Source organism: Ctenocephalides felis, unplaced genomic scaffold (genome assembly GCF_003426905.1).
Source record: "Ctenocephalides felis isolate EL2017-DRISC unplaced genomic scaffold, ASM342690v1 CF-g0.4_SCAFFOLD_01886, whole genome shotgun sequence".
Classification (NCBI taxonomy): Eukaryota; Metazoa; Arthropoda; class Insecta; order Siphonaptera; family Pulicidae; genus Ctenocephalides; species Ctenocephalides felis.
Genome location: NW_020538040.1, coordinates 150,596,808 through 150,616,085, shown reverse-complemented (window position 1 = coordinate 150,616,085; position 19,278 = coordinate 150,596,808). Strand labels below are relative to the sequence as shown.

Genomic DNA, 19,278 nt, shown 5'->3' with positions numbered 1-19,278 from the left:
ACATTACATAAAAATTACATATACATATACATCTATACAAACACAAACAAATATACAACATGAATAATTATGTGAAATAATATTATAGTATTCGAATCTCTCCAGTGAGAGATTTACAAATAAGTGCTAAGTTGTATCAGTGGGCCATTTTCGTTTGAGTCTTCTCATTGGCGGTACATTGAGCAAAGATGTTACTAAATCATTCGAGTGAAACTCTAATTTTAACAAATGATTATTTTTTCTGTCATTAATAACTTCTTGAACAAATGGAACTTGAAGATCGTTATGAATTATATAATTTGAGACATACCAAGGAGCGTCTGTTATTGTCCTAAGTGTTTTTGACTGGATTCTTTGAATCATTGCAATATTAGATTTCGAAGCACTGCCCCATATTTCGGCTCCATATGTCCAGATCGGTTTGAGTATTGTCTTATAAATAAGTATTTTGTTTTCTATAGACAATTTTGACTGTTTCCCAATAAGCCAGTTAAGCTCTTGGGATTTTAATCTAATTTGTTGAATTTTATATTTTATATGAGTTCTCCAAGTCAATCGCCTATCTAGATGAATTCCAAGATACTTCACGGATTCAGACTGCGGTAGCAGTTCATTGTTAAAATATACTGATGGGCATGTATCTTTTCTCAGAGTGAAGCATATGTGCTGGGATTTGGATTCGTTTATTTTAATTTTCCATGCATTTGTCCAATCTGCAATAATATTGAGGTGGGATTGCAATTTATGTGAAGCTCTAATTGGATCCTTATCTACAGCTAGGATGGCAATATCGTCGGCAAAAGTTGCTATTGTTGAGTTAAGTCCAGTCGGAAAATCGTGGGTATACAATACATAAAGGAAAGGACCTAGCACGCTGCCTTGAGGAACACCAGCTTTCATAATATTAGGCGGAGTTAATGCCATATCTACTCTGATTTTAAATTGTCTATTGCTCAAATAAGATTCAAAAAATTTAGCATATGCTGGCAATATTTTTTGTATCTTATAGATAAGTCCTTCGTGCCACACCTTGTCAAAGGCTTGACTTACGTCAAGGAATGCTGCAGAGCAATATTTTTTAGACTCGTATGCTTTGTTGATAGTGTCGACTAATCTATGGCACTGCTGGATTGTTGAGTGTCCTTTGCGGAACCCAAATTGATGTGCAGGAATGATATTATTAACTGCAAGAATGTCTTCCAATATCAATCTTTCAAGTACTTTAGATAAATTTGGTAAAAGACTAATAGGTCTGTAAGAACTTACTATTTTTAAATCCTTACCCACTTTTGGAACCATTTTAATAACAGCAGTTTTGAAAGCTGATGGCCAATAATTGAGCCTAATGATAGAATTAAAAATATATGTTATGAGAATATATCCCTTTTTAGTAAGTTCTTTTAAAATTTTTGAAGAAATTTGATCAATTCCAGGAGACTTTTTGTTTTTTAAAGTCTGAATAGATCTATAGACTCTTTTGACAGTGAAGAATTTAGTAGAACAGTTCTGGGTGCTTATAGATTCATCTGCAGACAATTGCAAAGGAATATTAGGATTAGACATGTTAGGTGAAAAAACAGAGCACAAATAAGTTGAAAAAAGGTCGGCTTTTTCGTATTCACTTCTTGCCCATGAATTATTGCTCGAATTTATTCTGATAGGTAAGTTTTCAATAGTCGGTCTTTTCTTGCATGGCCTCCAGACTGAATTGTCGAATCTGTTAAGATTTTTAACGTAGTTATTAAAATTACTTTCATTAAATTCTCTAATTTTTCGTTTTAGAGTATTGCTTATATTATTATAAGTTCTCTTATCTGAAGGATAATGTGATTGTTGCCATACTCTTCGAGCCACGCGTTTCTCAGAAATTAATCTTCTTATTTCTAAAGTGGTTGAGGGTACTTTTCTAGTTTTAATGTGATCAGGGGTAGATAATTTAGCTGAGTGTTGTAAAGTTTCTACTAGATCATCCAAAGCTTTCTCTATGTCAGTAGGAGATTTAAGTCTAGTGTTTAAGCTAATTTTACCATCTATAGTATGCCGAAATAAGTTCCAATTGGTACTATTGTTGTGTAGCACAGGAAATTTAGTTTTAGATATATAGGTAGAATTTATCGAAGCTAATACTGGAGAGTGGTCTGAAGATAGGTCATAGTTAGGCCCGACTTCAACGTATGTTTCACTAATTCCAGAAAAAATAAAAAAGTCCAATAGATCTGGTATACGTGCTGGATCGCTAGGCCAGTAAGTAGGTGAACCTGTAGAAACTACATTAAAATTATTCTGTTGGATGATATTGTTTAATACTCTGCCTTTAGGATTCACTAGTCGAGAGCCCCAATACGGATGTTTGCTATTGAAGTCACCACCGATAAAAAATTTAGGTCCAAGAGTTTCAAAAAATGTTTGGAACTGTTCGTCTTGGATGCTATGTCTTGGTGGGCAGTAAACTGCAGATATTGTTAGATCATAAGAAAAAAATTTCACTTTTATTGAAGTAGCTTGAATGTAGATTTCACTAAAATTTGTCATCGGAAAATGTGAGATGTTTGATTTAACAATAATTGCAGTGCCACCGTGTGGATTACCGCTTGGATGAGGAGTTTGATACGTCGTGTAGTAAGGAATGACAAAATTAGAATAGTGGGTGAAATGAGTCTCGCTCACTAATAGTATATCGATTTTATTATGTGTTAAAAAAACTTTTACTTCGTTCTTATGCTGAGATAGCCCATTGGCATTCCATAATGCTACTCGAATAAATTTACCCATTATTTGAATTTGTTTACTAATACAGAAAGCATGTTTATTATCATGCTATTCTGTTGCATAAGTTGCTGACACATAGTTTTGAATTCATTTAGTATAACTGATAATGTATTGTTGGCTTGATTATTGTCTTCGTAATGATTCATAGATTGTTGTTGCCTAACCGCCTGTGAATAACTCAAGTGCTGAGAATATAAAGGTTTGTTTACCTGAGGTAAGCTGCGTTCGGGCTTGTGCAGAGCTGAACTAGGATTAGAATTAAATTCAGTTACGGTATTAAATTTATTGTTCTTATTAACAAGACTTTGATAGTATTCACATTTAGAGTAATTAGAGTTATGGGGGCCGCCACAAAAATAGCACGTGCCCGGAGCTTCTTTAGCTTTAGTGCAGAGTTGATATATATGTGGTCCACCGCATCTTAGACAAACAACGGGCCGGTTACAATAGGATTTGGAGTGACCATACATTTGGCATCTTCCACATTGTATAATTTTGGAAGGCTTTAATGGATTCTCAAAATGAATAATTTGATTGAAAATTTTGTTTACCTTGAATATTGCTGAATTGTTGTTAGATGGCTCTAAGTCAATATAAAACATATTGAGTGGTTCTTTGCTTTTTGGGTGAATAACATTTATTATACTTCGTACTTTGTGTCCTTTTTTTTCGATTTCGGATTTAATATCTGCGATATTGGTAGTACGGTGAATATACTTGAGTACGACTCTGTACGCTCGTTCTGATTTTATCTGATATGTATGAAAGACTACTCTAGTTTCACGTAAGTAGTGTATTAAATTCCTATAACAGTCGCTATCTATCACATTAATTTTGACACTGTTGTCCGCCATTGTTTTTGACGAAAACTGGTTTGAATTTAAAATAGAATTAATACTTCCGATCATTTGTGCATAGTTTCTCACACCATAGATAAATATTGGAGGAATGTCTTTTTTTATTGGAATGTTAGGTGAATTGTCATTCTGATTCATAGATGATTCATTAGTATACAGGGCGCTAAATCTATTAGTTGTTTTGATATTATCATTAATTATATTGCCCGTTCGTCTTCTTTTAAAGCCGTGATGAACTTCCTGCCAGGGATTAGGGTTTGAGTCTAATGTATCAGTCGAGTCCGTAGCTGTTGTTGATGGAGTTGAGTCCATAGCTGTTATTGATGAAGTTGAGTCCATTGCCGATGTTGATTGAATTGCGTTCATAGACGAATTTGATTGAACTGTTAAGTCGATAATTGCTGGCGCATTGCAACTATTAATGTTGTTTAAATGATTTTGAACAAAAGCTGAATTCGTAGTTGATTCGTCACATAATATTTGATTGGTTTGAACCAATGGCGGAATTAAAGATTTGCTCCCTTCCGAAGGGAGCATTGTAAATAAAAACAAAGAAAAAACTTATAATAAATGTCTGCTATATCACTTAGTAGATAAACTTCACTTTAACCGAAAAATAAAAATCACTTTTTAGAAAAATAATACTTCACAGTATATAATGAACGATAGGTCTTCACTCGAGGAGAGCTCAACCGAGAGTATAAATTTTATATAAAAACCTTTTTATATACTAGCTGCTAACACGCTAATTATGAGAGTTTTATAAGTAACTGTTTAACAGAGTTGACTGGTTAAGCTACCAACAAAATATGATTTTGATTTTTTGCAGTAATTTCTGCTTATTCAAAAGCTCTTTAATTAGTTTATCCAGCCCTCAAATCACTAGAGATTAAATATTTTCGAAATTAAATAATACTTAAATATTTTTACCCGAACAAAAACAAAAAGGTTTTTCATTACTAGTATGAATTTCTATATATTTTTTATATTTTGGAAATAATACTGAAATTTGAACAAAGTTATAATTTAGTGAACTGTATTTTTTGTAAATTATTTTCAATTCATAAATTGTATATTCTATGACGATTAACATTTGATTTGTAACCAAATTTGGCAATACCGAGATAAGGCCAATAGACATTCGGAAATATTACGAAATCAGTCATCGGGAGTCACTCGAAGTGTTAACATCGGGTCGGTGGTTTGTTTTGATTTTGCAGAGTGCCATTTTGTCCGTGTTGAAGGTCGTTTATTGTATGATTTGTATGTCGTGTGTGATTCTATAGCAAAAACATTTGCAAATAAATTGGTAAGTTATTGATTCTTGTTACTAATTGTTACAGAATATTGCATTTTAATTAAGTTTCAATACTAAAATCGATCTTGTCGGCTTTGTTAATGATGCATTACTTAATACACAAAGCTAAAGGCATAATATATAGGTTAAAGCGAGGCTTCAAGGTCCGTGGGTAAAAGGGTTCACTATCATTATCTCGAAACCAGGTTTTCTTCTCGATTTTGTGCATAGAATTCACAAAGCCTGGATTTTTTTGTGAATTTCTTAATTTGGGGATTATCGAATATATCAGTTTTTACCTCTTCCTGCTTTCTTCTTTAACTTTGGGAAGCATTGCAACAATATATATATATATATATATATATATATATATATATATATATATATCGGGTATTTTATGCTGTACTGGTCTAGCTACCGGATACTTGTAGTCGGGGTCGTGAGTTTGAATATCGCTCTGGGCAACTTGACATCGGGCAGCAGCGTTGTTTATTTTCACTTGTAAATTTAGATCAAAAATATGTTTTCAATTGAAAATAGCCTATTTCGAGCACTGCGGTGTGAAATGGCAATGGTGCATCTCTCACACTCAACTTTATCTCCTAACACTTTTAATTGAAAAAAAAAGCTAAACATTTAAATTATATTGAAGGAATACCAATGATTCTGGTTGTTTAGATAAGTTTTTATTAGCATATTGAAGAAAATTTGAAATTTATTTGAACAACTATGATAACAAAATCAAAATTTTATCTTTGTATTTTGTAGGCTCTGGCACATCCGATTTGCTTTTCTAATTTTATTATTCGCTCATGAAATAAAATATCAAAAGCTTTGATTTATCGTATAAGTGGTATATTTAACGATCTTCTTGTAGGGTAAGTTATAGTAATCGCAAAAAAAAAATTGAATATCTTTACCTTTTAAGGTCTTCTGAACGTTTTGGCATACCGTAGATAAAATTGATGTATGTTTGTGTGTGTGCGTGTATGTGTGCATGTGTGTATGTATGTGTGTGTGTGCGGATACAAACTTTTGTTCACGATTTTGGGAACACTGGTTAATTGATTCAAATAATTCGAAAAGCATTCGATTTGTATTGAAAAGGAGACGTGCTGACTAGTTTTTGACAAAGCCAAATCGAGCCGTTTCGAAGATACGGAGAAAAAAGTGCCGAAAATGGTAATTGATTTTTTGAGAGAACTTAGCGTCCAATTTCTATGATTCAAAAAACATTTTATTTGTATTGACGAAATGAGGTTCTGATGAACTTTTCGAAAAGGCAGGTTTAGCGGTTTCGGAGATCCAATAAAAACAATTGCATAAAATGCCATTTGGCGGACAAAAATGATGATCATTACACATATGCAAATTAAATTATCACATATTTTATAGATATTTTAATAATAAGCATAAATTTTGTTTACTTTTCTATGGGGTCCATACCAATGTTTATCCGTTATACTGCAAAGCGGCGCCCATGCGCTTCGATATTTTGTTTCTATGCTAACGTATCGCGATTGCTTTGAAAAAAAGTTCAAAATTTCCAAAATATTTCAAAGTATGAAAAAAATTAAATGTTTCATAATGGTCATTTTGTTCAAAAATTTTAGTTCTAATTAGAAAATTGAATTTGAAAAAATTGAATTTTTGGTACGGAAAGTTCTAGCAATTTGCCTAATGCACGATGCCATGCACCACTTGTTTTACTACTAATAATCAATTTTATTCCCGAATTTTGACTAGATATCTGTCTATTCGCCAAATAAACGGCGAAGGGCACAAATATAGTTCATGCTCGACGTTCGCCGACCGACATTAGTCACATGGCACGGAATGCTATGACGCAAAGAAGGGGCGGTCAACCCGACGAAACGGGTTCAATATGAGAATAGTTACGTAACAATTTACATTTCCTGGAAAGTTGAAAATATATCATAGAACAATGTACTAACTTGTACGTAATAATGAATAAAACTAGGTAATCTCGATAATGAAAGTCGACTGTTAGCTTTTTGTTGATTTGTGCTGAAGACCGGTACCACTTATGAACCAAAAATCAAGCTTAAATTTGAACTTTTTGGACAGACATTTTATAAAAAAATATTTAAAGTTTTTATTTGAATAAATAAAAATCAACGTCATTTTATAACATTACATAAAGTATTCTCACTCTACCAAATTTTTTTTTGAAATTTTACCTAATTCAATTTTAAATATTTTTTTTTGTCAATCAAAACTTTATTCAAGTTTTAGAATACAAAATTGTTGAGTATATAAAAAAACAAAAAATTAAACCTAAATACGAATAATATTTTGAGTTTTTTTTCTTTCAAATAATATTTTTTGAATAATGTTCAAATTCTGTTATAATTTATTATGCAAACTTATGTTTTTACATCTATTTGTTCCATTAATGTTGGCAATGTATATTCCCTTTATAGCTTAAGAAAATACACCGAGCGAATACTATGAATCTCTGTTTTGTGAAACTTTGAATTTATAACTTTTATCATCATTAAAAAGCACCCAAGATCACAGAAGACTTATCTATCGTTATCGTGAGAATTAAATTTCAGCAAAGCAAACTTTTAGCAAAAACTAATCCAATGTTGTTTTAATTGAAGATAGTACTTCAAGGTATAGACAAATACAAATTATATACAAAAATTACATTTTTAACAAAAGCGTAATAATTAAGAAGTACAGTAAAATGTCATCAGCTATAAATTCTAATATTTATAAATTAATTCATTGTAAATGTAGATTCACCGAAGCCAAATTTGGTAAAAGCTGATTCAGCGTTGTAATAATTTGATATAGGGAAGTATATAGTCTCTAATATACAAAAGTTCTATTTGTACATCAAAATATAGTCAACTATGTGTTTAAGTATTCCTAATTTCATTTAGTAATTTTTATCATCTCATATTTTCATCAGATATAACTGAATTACTACAATTTTTCGATTTTCTGTCCATTTGACAAATTGCAGAATTAAATGCGAATCAATTTTCATGTGCTATTAACTATTCGGTCGATACAAATCATATTTTGTTTTCTTTTGACTTTTACACGATTCTCACTTCTTGTAGTAAAAACTTCATATTTTATGAATATAATACTTAATAATACCAACATTCAAAATGATACAAATGAAATGAGAACGAGTATTGTAGTTCTTTAACCTAATGACTTATTTTAGGTTCAATAAGAAAGAAAATTTTGTTCTATGACATTCTACACCTCAACACTATGAAGAACAACTGCAAATATTGGATGTAGTTAAGCTAAGGTTCGTGGGTAAAAAGGCCCAACACTAGTATTTCAAAAACAAGAAAAATTAGGATTTTTTTTAACAATATTTGAAAGTAGAGGGGAAAAGAGGCGGTTTAATGAGCCATCACCATTTTTACCACTATCACACGATAAAGGGCAATATTTAGTAATCCAAAACAAAAGTATTTTTTTAGTTGTTTAATTTACCTTACCCTTACCTTAACTCTTAATATAATTATGAGGTATACGTAATTTAATTATTATTTTTATCTTAGATTGATTCTCTTGTATATTCTGAACAATTGATTTCATATCTTATATAGATAAATAGCCAAAGCAAATAAATAAAAAGTTGGTTACTAGTTATGGATCATCCTAAATATACTGGAAAGCCATTAAACAGTGTCGAAATTTTATTTCAAAAAGTTTTATATTAAGGATTTAAGTAGTTTACCTACATATTACTTACCATTTATCTACACATTGTTTTACTTAATTTCATCATTATGAGTGTGAAATAGTAGTCCCATAGACCACTCAAGGTTTTCAAAAAACCTGAACTAACTTTGGAGTCAGAGCAGATTTTTTTACTGCTATTGAACGACAGATATAAATATAATACTTTTTAGTTTTTTTAATAGCATATTTTAGTTAGGATACGCCACTGGGGTATCTACTAATTTGCAATCAACTTACTTTTATATATCCGCAATATACAGATTGCGGAATAAAATTGAATGAAGAATAGAAATAAATATTGTGTTTATTCCAGTTTGGTAATATTATTTTATGAGAAACCTATCATATACTCGCCATATATCGGTTAGAGCGTGGGTTAGCACCAACTAGTCCTAGGTTCGCTGGTTCGATTCCCGCTACCGCCAAGTCTGAAATCAGTCAACTTTGATGTCAAATTTCCACTTGAGGTTATAGATCTCAAATATGGCTTCAAGTGAAAATCGCATCTCGTGGGTATAGTTGCATATATAATAAAAATGTCAGCAAATACTTAGAGTATAGATAATTAGTCATAACTGGACTGGACAACTACTGAGTTGCCATCCATTCAAGATTCATATAATAAGAAAAGTCAAAACAATTACTGAATGTCCCAAGTGTGATAGATTGTAATGAAAATAAAAACAATAAAACAAAAACACTCGCTGTATCGGTTCCAACTATTCATGATTGATTAATCGTGGATTTACCGAAGCCATTTACCACCAATTCGTAGAAATTTCAGCAATAACCTTATGAAATATAACGTTACCATTTTGCGGAATTGAAATTTTGCGAATCAACTCTGATGTGCTATTATCCAAATTAATTTGCAAAAGGCCTGCTTTGCTCTAAGATACCTCAATTTGTGGGGTGGTCCACTAGGTTACCAACTCCAAAATATTCTTAAAAACACGTTGCCGTATAGATCGATGAACATCAGAAGCGTACGTTCTAAGTTGGTTTTTGAATAGAATTAAAAACTCCATGAAGAAAAAGACAAATACTTTTCTATAGAACCTAATACGTAAAATGTTGATCATCTCTCCCTAATTCCATTTATCATTCGCGGGCAGTCCGCTTGTTTGTGTGTTTTTGATTCTTTGAGAGTTTGCATCTGGGTCGCGCGAACTGAACTGAACTGATCGCGCCGAAATTAACGAGCGGCTCGTTGCATGGGTCGCCTCCTAAATCTCATTTGATTACCCGCTAATGATTTCATCTTACGAGCCTCTGATTGAATTGAACATTATTTAATTATTTAATTCCTGTCATGATTTGCTACGAGAACGATTTGACGAATTTTATACAATTTCCTAGTTTTATAATACTGCGATTTTTTATTTATTTATTTATTTATTTAGCAATATCTACATTTCATATATATCCATATCTCAGACAGGCAGGAGTGCCTGGTATAAGACATTATTTATTATATTATATATATATAGCATTATAGATTGCTTTATACATTTATGCCTATACATATCTAAATGAATCCGGTAAACGATAATTTATTGCATTGTACTCAACAATTATGTCGCATAGCATCGTGCCTTAAGGCAAATTGCTAGAACTTTCCGTACTGTAATTTTTTTTTTTAAGTTTTGAAAAAATTGGATTTTTTGAGAATTCCGAAATTTTTGAGTTTTTTCTATAATTTCAAATATTGTTGACCATTTGAAAAAATTGGCATTTTGTGATAAATTTAAAAAAAGTAGACTTTCTTAAACCCATTCAAGTCGGTTGATCTATACTAATTGAACTATATTATAAAATATCGAAGACATGTTCGTTCAAGCTATATAAGTAAACTATAAAAATGATATTTATTGGTGCGAAACCCTTGAAATAGGAACAAAAGGGTATGGGCGTGTTTCCATACGTCCACGAATGTGTTCCTCCACCACATGAAATAAAACAAAATTTTGGACAGTAAAAGAAAATTGAATACCCTTTCTAATGATGCTAATTAAAAATTAGTCCAAACAACCGCACTACCAAAAAATTCAAAACAAAAAATTATTTTTACTTTTTAATGCACTAAAAAATAATTATTTAACAATATTTGTTATTGATAATTACAGTACACACCGTTGTGAACAGAATGGCGTTATTTGTTTGTCGATATCTTTTACAGTTGAAACAAAAAACGACTTTAAAAAAAGGAGCTACTTTCACACATTTTCAATGATATCTCGGCCAAATGAGCAACGGATTTGAAATAATGGTGTATCGGATTTTCTCGGAAATACCTATAAAATGGCATCACAATTGTTCAAATACCAGAGTGGGACCAATTCTGTATGGAAACACGCCCATATCCATACTTATTAATAATGTGCTTACGTTCAATGATTACTTTTAACCCACAAATGGCATTTTTTAAATTTATTTTTCAATATATGAAATCAATAGTAATAGTCATATCAAAAGAGCTTATTTCGGTTAGTTTCATATAAAAAAGCTTCCAATATTTCGATTTATGAAATTACGCGCAACAAAACATTATTTTATTTTAAATATACCTACGGTATATTTAGTGAGTTCAAGCTTGGTATATGTGGTTTGATAAAATAAAGAATATTTTAAACTTATATATCTTTTATGTGCAATGAAATAAAATATTATCCTGGTGATTTTCCTATATCGACGCGTTGCGCAAAGTTTCATATAAACAACTTCATCTGCTAATAAATTTTAACGATTTGTGTCGAAATAGACACGATTGTATATCTACGAATCAAAATTGCGATAAAGACGTTTGTGTATTTATTTATGGCCTGTGACTAATTGAACTTTAAATAAGATTGCTAATTTAAGGATTTAAGATTTAAATGCAATTACACAGATTTATCAGGCATCATTAAAATAGTAACTTCTAACTAGGCAACTAATAATCTTTCAATAATTCTAATTGTATATGCGATCGTTAATTCAGTAAATATATTAGGTTACATAAAAGTATTTTTTTCATGAAGCAGGATTTGTACTTCTATAATGTGGAATATTATATCACTTTACCTAAATATTGTAGGTTTCTTTATGAAATAGAAGATATTAAACTTTTACAGAGAATTATATTCTGATCTATTTTGAATTATCCGCTTTAGCGCGCGCAGATTTCTTCAAGAAAACTGGACGGATATTGGAATTAGTGTTTCTCTTAACGCGCTTTTTACAAATTTATAATCCTATTAAGGAAAATCCGACAAAACGTTTTTCTAACTTCGTGCGCAATCTGCAATTTCCCAGGATATATTATTGCAAAATGGTATTATATTTTTGACACTTTCAATGGATTTTTTTTCTGATACATAATTGTTTTCTATGTATATATTCCACCGTCTAATGTAAAACGATATAATGTATATTTTTCCATTTCATATGTTTTTTTTGCAATATTATACGCTATATCATTACTTTATTTCACGTTCATATTTTATATCTTTTAAATCGATCATCGTCTTATATAACTGGATGCTGGATACATTTGAATTTTTAGCGACACTTTTTTCATATTGAGCATCGCTTTTAAAATACCGTAAACCTTGGATATAAAATTATATATATATATATATATATATATATATATATATATACTAGCTGGCCTGGCAAACGTAGTTTAGTCATAAAAAATATTTTAAAACTTTTATGAAAGCGGCAGCTAACACAAACTGAATTGTTTTACCCACTGCAACGCATGCCACATATAAATATTACTGGAGAATGTTGATAGTATTTGCAAGTGACAGCCAAATCGGATACTAATTTTATTTAAAAAGAATTGGTACGTTTTGAATTTCCAGGGGTTGATCTATTATTACTGCGCTTTTCATTAATTCATTAATTTTTGAGTTACGGAGGAAAATCGGAACATTCATTTTTGAATTATGTTCCGTCATGCTTTGCGAATTGAGTAAGATTTCGAAAACTCTGAAAAAATTTAGAACTTTGAGATAGGTTTATATAGTACCTAATTTTTTCTGAATAACTTTTTTATCTTTAATTATTCAATTAATCAATTTTAAGCGATACTTAAAATGAAATAAATGAAAAGTATCAACGCACACTAAAATGTTACATAAATCAATCACAATCCTACTACACGCTGTTAAATTTAATAGTTTCTATTTTTTTTTCAATTTAAATAAAATAAAATAATATATAAAAATATATCATATCAACGCATAAATCTATATAATTATCATAAAATCAAATAATTGATAGAACGACATGTTATAAAATAATAACCGCGTGAAATAATAATGATAAATTGAATATTCGATAATAAATTGAATTTTCACGAGCAATTATTTTTTTATACATGCAATAAGGATTTACAAATAAATTATATAATATTAAAATGGAGTTTATTCTCATAATAAGTTATACAAATCGAGATTTAAAAATATTTCCGAGATGATTTTCCATGAAATGTACTGAAAAGTAACTTACCACGTGGAGATTATTAAGGTGTTCTATTAGCTGATCCATTACAAGTCGCAATGGAATAAGCTTAAGATCAAATTGTATGCCTTGACATTTCATTTCCAGTTATATGCAGTAATACGGTTTAGAACTCATCTGGGTGGGTATGTTGCATATCATGTACTGACATCACAGAAACTCATTTTGATATATAAATAAACGCATACACGAGCGAAAGGTAATATTATGTCAGATGAAACACACACCGGCTTATATGTATATATATATATATATATATATATATATATATATATATATTAGACTTTGATAAAAGGTAAACCATTTTTATTAATTATTATATTGCAAGTTGATAGTACAAAAAATTGATATGTAAACGTTTTGTTTGTAAATCAGTAATATATTATATATTTCTAGCTTATAAAAATAATCTTTGCTATAACAGATAATTTTCGTCTTTTTTGTGAACGTTTTTTATTGAATTATGATCATAATTTTTCTGAGCTTATATAAAAGCTTGAATTGAAATCATCCGCTCTATCCGCTGAAACATCTTCAAAACTAGCTGCAAGTGGAATTCTGCCTTAAGGCAATTAAGGCATCGTGCCTTAAGGCAAATTGCTGGAACTTTCCCTACCAAAAATTATTATTTTTTCAAAAACGATTAACATTTTTGAAAAAAAATTGACTTCGAAAAAATTAAATTTTTAGAGAAACTAGGAATTTGACAAAAAATTACTTTTTTTGAAAAAAAAAATTTTTTTTGAAAAAAAAATGTTTTCTTTATTTTGACATATTTTGGAAATACTGAACTTTTTTTCAAAGCAATCGTACTGCTTTAACTGCATAGAGACAGAATGTCAATGCGCGTAAGCGCCGCGTCGCCGTCTAACGAATAAACACTGGTACGGAACCCATAGGAATGCAAACAAAATTTATACTTATTGTTGAAATCTCTATAATATATCTGATAATTTGATAAACATATGTCTAATGATCATTTTTGACCGCCAAATGGCATTTTTTTTACTTTTTTATTACATCTCCGAAACCGCTAGAGCTGCCTCTATGAAAATTTGATCAATTCTTCATCTTGTCAATACAAGTATATCATTATTTTTTAAGGGGGTATTCTGCTCTAGAGATATGAATTATATATATTTTTATTATATTATAACATACTTTTATTATATATTATATTATAACAAAAATTTTATTGTATTTTTTACGAGTTCTTAATTAATGATTTAAGAAATAAAAAAAATAAAAATAGTCATAAAGTTTTGTTTCTGGAAGATAGTGAATTGGGAGAGGTCATAAATTAGCACCTGGCCGTAACCACGATATTAGCTTTCCAAATAATCTGAAGAAATAAATATTTATTAATCTAGCTTGATGTAGCAATCGCATGAAAAAAGGATAAATAAAAAAAAATATTTTTCACAAAATAGAGACAATTCTTTTGACATCTTCGAATTTTAAAACAATAGTGAATTTGGAGATGAGCGTAGTTCCTGCTGAATAGAAGGCTATAAAGAAGACTCGGTAAAAATTTCAAGTAAATCGGTTTAGTAGAAGTTGGGAAATCGTGGGTGTCGTATAGAAAAGGATAATTCTGAGAAAAAGGCGTTTGAACTTTCGCTGAGGAAGGAAACAGAGAAGGATTGTCATCTTTAAACAACTATAATCTTGAAAATAATTTAAATTTCGAAACATTATTTTGTTCAGTTTTTGATCAGTAAAACTTTGAAAGTATGCACGATGAACAAGATCCTTAAGATTATAAGAAAATATTTATGTGAAACTTTTACTATAAACATTTTACTATAACTATAAACTTCTTTCAATACTATGAACTTCAAAATTTTATTTCTGTTAAAAACAATGACAATTTTATGAATATGCTTTATGGATTGACAAGATATTGTAGCGTGCTATCTTAGTATCAATTATTGACAAATAGGATATTTCAAGTAGAACTTATTCTTGGAGATCAGTAAAACTTTGAAAGTATGCACGATGAACAAGATCCTTAAGATTATAAGAAAATATTTATGTGAAACTTTTACTATAAACATTTTACTATAACTATAAACTTCTTTCAATACTATGAACTTCAAAATTTTATTTCTGTTCAAAACAATGACAATTTTATGAATATGCTTTATGGATTGACAAGATATTGTAGCGTGCTATCTTAGTATCAATTATTGACAAATAGGATATTTCAAGTAGAACTTATTCTTGGAGGTTAAGGTGAGTTCTCACGCCGCGCCAAAATCATCTTTGCCTGTGCGATCTTCTCCCGCGTCAAACTGTAGTTCCCGGTCATCTCTCTCGATACTCGGGGCCTTTGTAAAGGATATGCCCTGTCATATCCCAGTATTTGAACTTTGCATAATCCAGTCCTTTGGTCGCCTATTTCAGAATCCAGAACGCGAACGCAAAACAAAATCAATTTACTTGGCTCGAGAGAAAATTGTCCCATCATCTCTTTCACGGCAATCTGTTCTCGCCTTTGGTTTCATTACTAAATCAATAACGTGAATATTATATGCCGCAACGCTGACAGCGCAGAACGAAACACGTAAACACGTATTTATAATATGTGCGCACAAATATGTATACAGACGAAAAAAGTTGCGGAATGTCCGTGGACGGATTTTTTATTCGCGAGCGCCGGGAAGGGATTCCTTTGACAATACTCTCTCTGGCATTTAAAGGTTGAAATAAACCATATTTTCTCTATTCGTCTGTCCATCTATTTGCCATTACTTTTTATATTCTGTGACAGCATTTGGTTTTTTTAATTGCACCTATCCCATTATGGAACATCAGTAAATTTTTGGTAGTACTTAGAATGCCTAAATGGAATGCCAATCTAGCGATTGGATAACCGGGATTACATAAGTTAGTTACATAAAATGTTTGTTTACATAATTAATTTTTCTGTTTCATCACTCTCTAGGCATAATATTTTTTATATATACATATTTGCACTTATTTTATCATGAAACTTCAGCAGATTTTTTGGTAGTGCGCCTATTCCTTTATAGAACATCAAATTGCAAAGTTTTGGTAGGACTTAAAATGTCTAAATCGAATGCGAATCCAGCGATTGGATGGCCGAGTAGGAACAATTGTTAGTTACATAAAATATTTTCTGCATAAATAATTTTTGTGTTTCATCACAGTAGAAGTATTTCTTTTTCTTTTATATATTTGCACCCATTTCATCCTAAAACTTCAGCAACTTTTTGGTAGTACTTTAAATGTATAAATCGGATCCAATCCATTGATTGTGCGTCAGGGTATGATGGTAGAAGTAATCATTTGTTCCGAACAAATGTTTTGTTAATTCTACGCTCATTTCAAATACGAGACTCGCCCATGAATTAGTGGTTTGATATCTGCCTCGACAGCTTGATGTCAAGCAGTAATGACATAGGTTTTTGCATGGAAATACAGATAGAACTGTTTCCAAGTGAAAATAGCTTTAGCTCGACATTGCTGCTTTAATTAAACGTTTATTAGTATTACAGAGATTGTTATAATAAAATTTATCATATAAGGATAAAAAAAACTGTTTGGGTTGCCATAGAAAAAAGTTAATTAGGTAAAAAACGAGATCAAGTTCTAATCGCTACTCATAAAAAAATACAAATATGAAAAATATACAAATACACCAGAGTTTTATTATTGTAATCAACTTAATCAAACATCATCGACTACAGTGCTTTAAGAGCAAGCAAATATAAGATGCTATTTTGCAATTATTTTAATCCATTTATGATATTTTCTTTCTAGTTTTAATCATTTTGTAACTACATGCCTTCGTCATAATTATAATGTAAATACCATTACAATGTGTTTTACTTACTACTAAGAAAAACTTTTAAAATCTGTTTTCGAAACGTTAAGTAATTTTAAATAATCTTTTATTCTCGGAATTGCTGCATTAAGTTAAATTTACATATACATATACTATACAAATTTATACTCTTATACAAATTGTAATAAAAATTATATCAAATATATATAAGACGACTGTGAGACAACCATTACAAAATAGGTATACAGCACATAGGAGTCTTAAGTAAATCAAATTAAAAAATCCAATTTTGGTGTATTTTAAATTTTTTTTATAATTTTTACAGCAATCGGAACCTTACGTCCTATTAGCTTTTGGGCTGCAACTTCTCCTTACGTCGTATTTTTAGATGGCACCCAACGGTTGATCTATCCATATTTGTTTATTTTATCATTATAATTTATCTAATTGGACTGACTTATTCAATTTGATGCAGCAATGCTCCGAGAAGGTTATTTTGACGTTGTTCACTGTTTGACCATCCGGTTCGAATGGACCAAAAATATGTTGTGACAAGTTAGTTTGCAAAAATGTATAGAAGTTCGTGATCCACCGAGATGCTGCCGAACTCTATTAAATACACTTGCACTTTATTTATATTGTCGAAGGACCAGATATATTTAGATAGTGGCTATATCAGACCGATTAAAAGATGATAAATAAATGTTTAATTGTTGTATATTTGAAATATTAAGACTTATAGATGATGTTACTTAGTAGAAGTTTGAATTAGTACTGACGTTTTTAGATGAAAATTTTGATTTGAGTAAATTATAAAGATTTTACAATTTTATATGATTTTTCTGATTGGCTCGTTTTTGTGGGTTCAAGCGGTGATTTCATGATACGTGGAATTCGATCGTGATCAGGTGATTGGAATTTCTCAGAAAAATGGATTTTGGTATGATGATAGATTTAGGGACAGAATGCATGACAATGAGAGGGATTATTTAATGGTTCTACATTATATAATAAGGGACGAGGGTTTATTATTGCTATCCTCTATGAAGGTAATAAAATAGAATAATATTTTTCCGTTAAACTAGGTTTGAGTAAGGCGTTAATAGACTTGTAAATATATTAAGATCTATATTTTCAAGTGAAAATATTTGAAATTTATTCCTTTGGGTTATTAATACATATAATCTGGTGTTTAGTTAATGCGAGCAAATCAGATGTATACATTATGCACTAATCTTGCATTCAGTTTTATTGCTGGAAACCAGTAAATATAACTAAAATTAATTATTTGCATTAATTAAACATCTAACGCGAGTTCCCACTATAATCTCATGGAAACAGGCGCCTACGTTCGGGTTGTAAATTGCAGTATTGGTGTTTCACATTTGGTGAATAGATTCTACCAAAGTTTAATTTTCCCCCGTAAAATTTTATTTGCACATTGCGATTTTTACTTCCAAATTATATGATGAATAATATTTCATGTATGAATGCAATTTAATTTCATAGTGCCCGCACATTTTCATGTAATAACGGATACGAGGATATTAAAATGCCTGGATTGTTTATGAAGCGTTGAAAGCATTTTAGGTCAAAATGAGCCTAAGGTTATAGAACGGTCGGAAGCCTTATAAAGGTCGAATTATTGAGACAGAACCCTTTAATATACCCATTGTTTCAAAATTCGCAACGGCAATCTGTGGCTGTTTTAAATGTGATGCCGTTAATCGGCTCAAATGTTGTTGTTTTATCAAAACAATGTATTTAGGGGAATTAATGTAGGAGGATGGAAAACAACAATTTTATAATTACATGAATAAAACATTTTTTTGTGAATTTAATTATTTTGTGATTTTGAAGCTGTTTTGGTTCTATTAACATACAGGCAGTTATATTTATTTTTTAAATTCACATATCATCTAAATGAATTTAACATTTTAATATAAGGTGTTTTTAAGAGTACTGTCTTCAAACTATTCACTTTTTTTTAAAAATATATTTGTTATTATGTATTCATCATATAAGTGACATTCCTTTTATGTCTCTGTTCATCAATGGATTTAGTGATATGCTCTACAAATCAATAATTGTACTAAAATTAATTTTAATAGTATTATAGAGATAATCTCATTATTAGCGAATAACCTCATAATTCTATGTGAATAAGCATTATAGAATGATATATCAATAATGGGCTGTTAATAAGTTTTGAACAGTTTCATCACTTTGTAGTGTGCGGCAAAATTTTATTAAATTATATATAATATATTTTATGAAATAGTATATAAATCAGCGCT

General features: G+C 30.3%; 1 protein-coding gene across 1 annotated transcript in view; it reads left to right on the top strand.

Annotated features, from left to right (window-relative positions):
- The window catches only part of LOC113376054 (cAMP-specific 3',5'-cyclic phosphodiesterase, isoforms N/G-like), a 167,960-nt gene that overhangs the window by 23,308 nt on the left and 125,374 nt on the right, over positions 1-19,278 (top strand). The window lies entirely within an intron of this gene.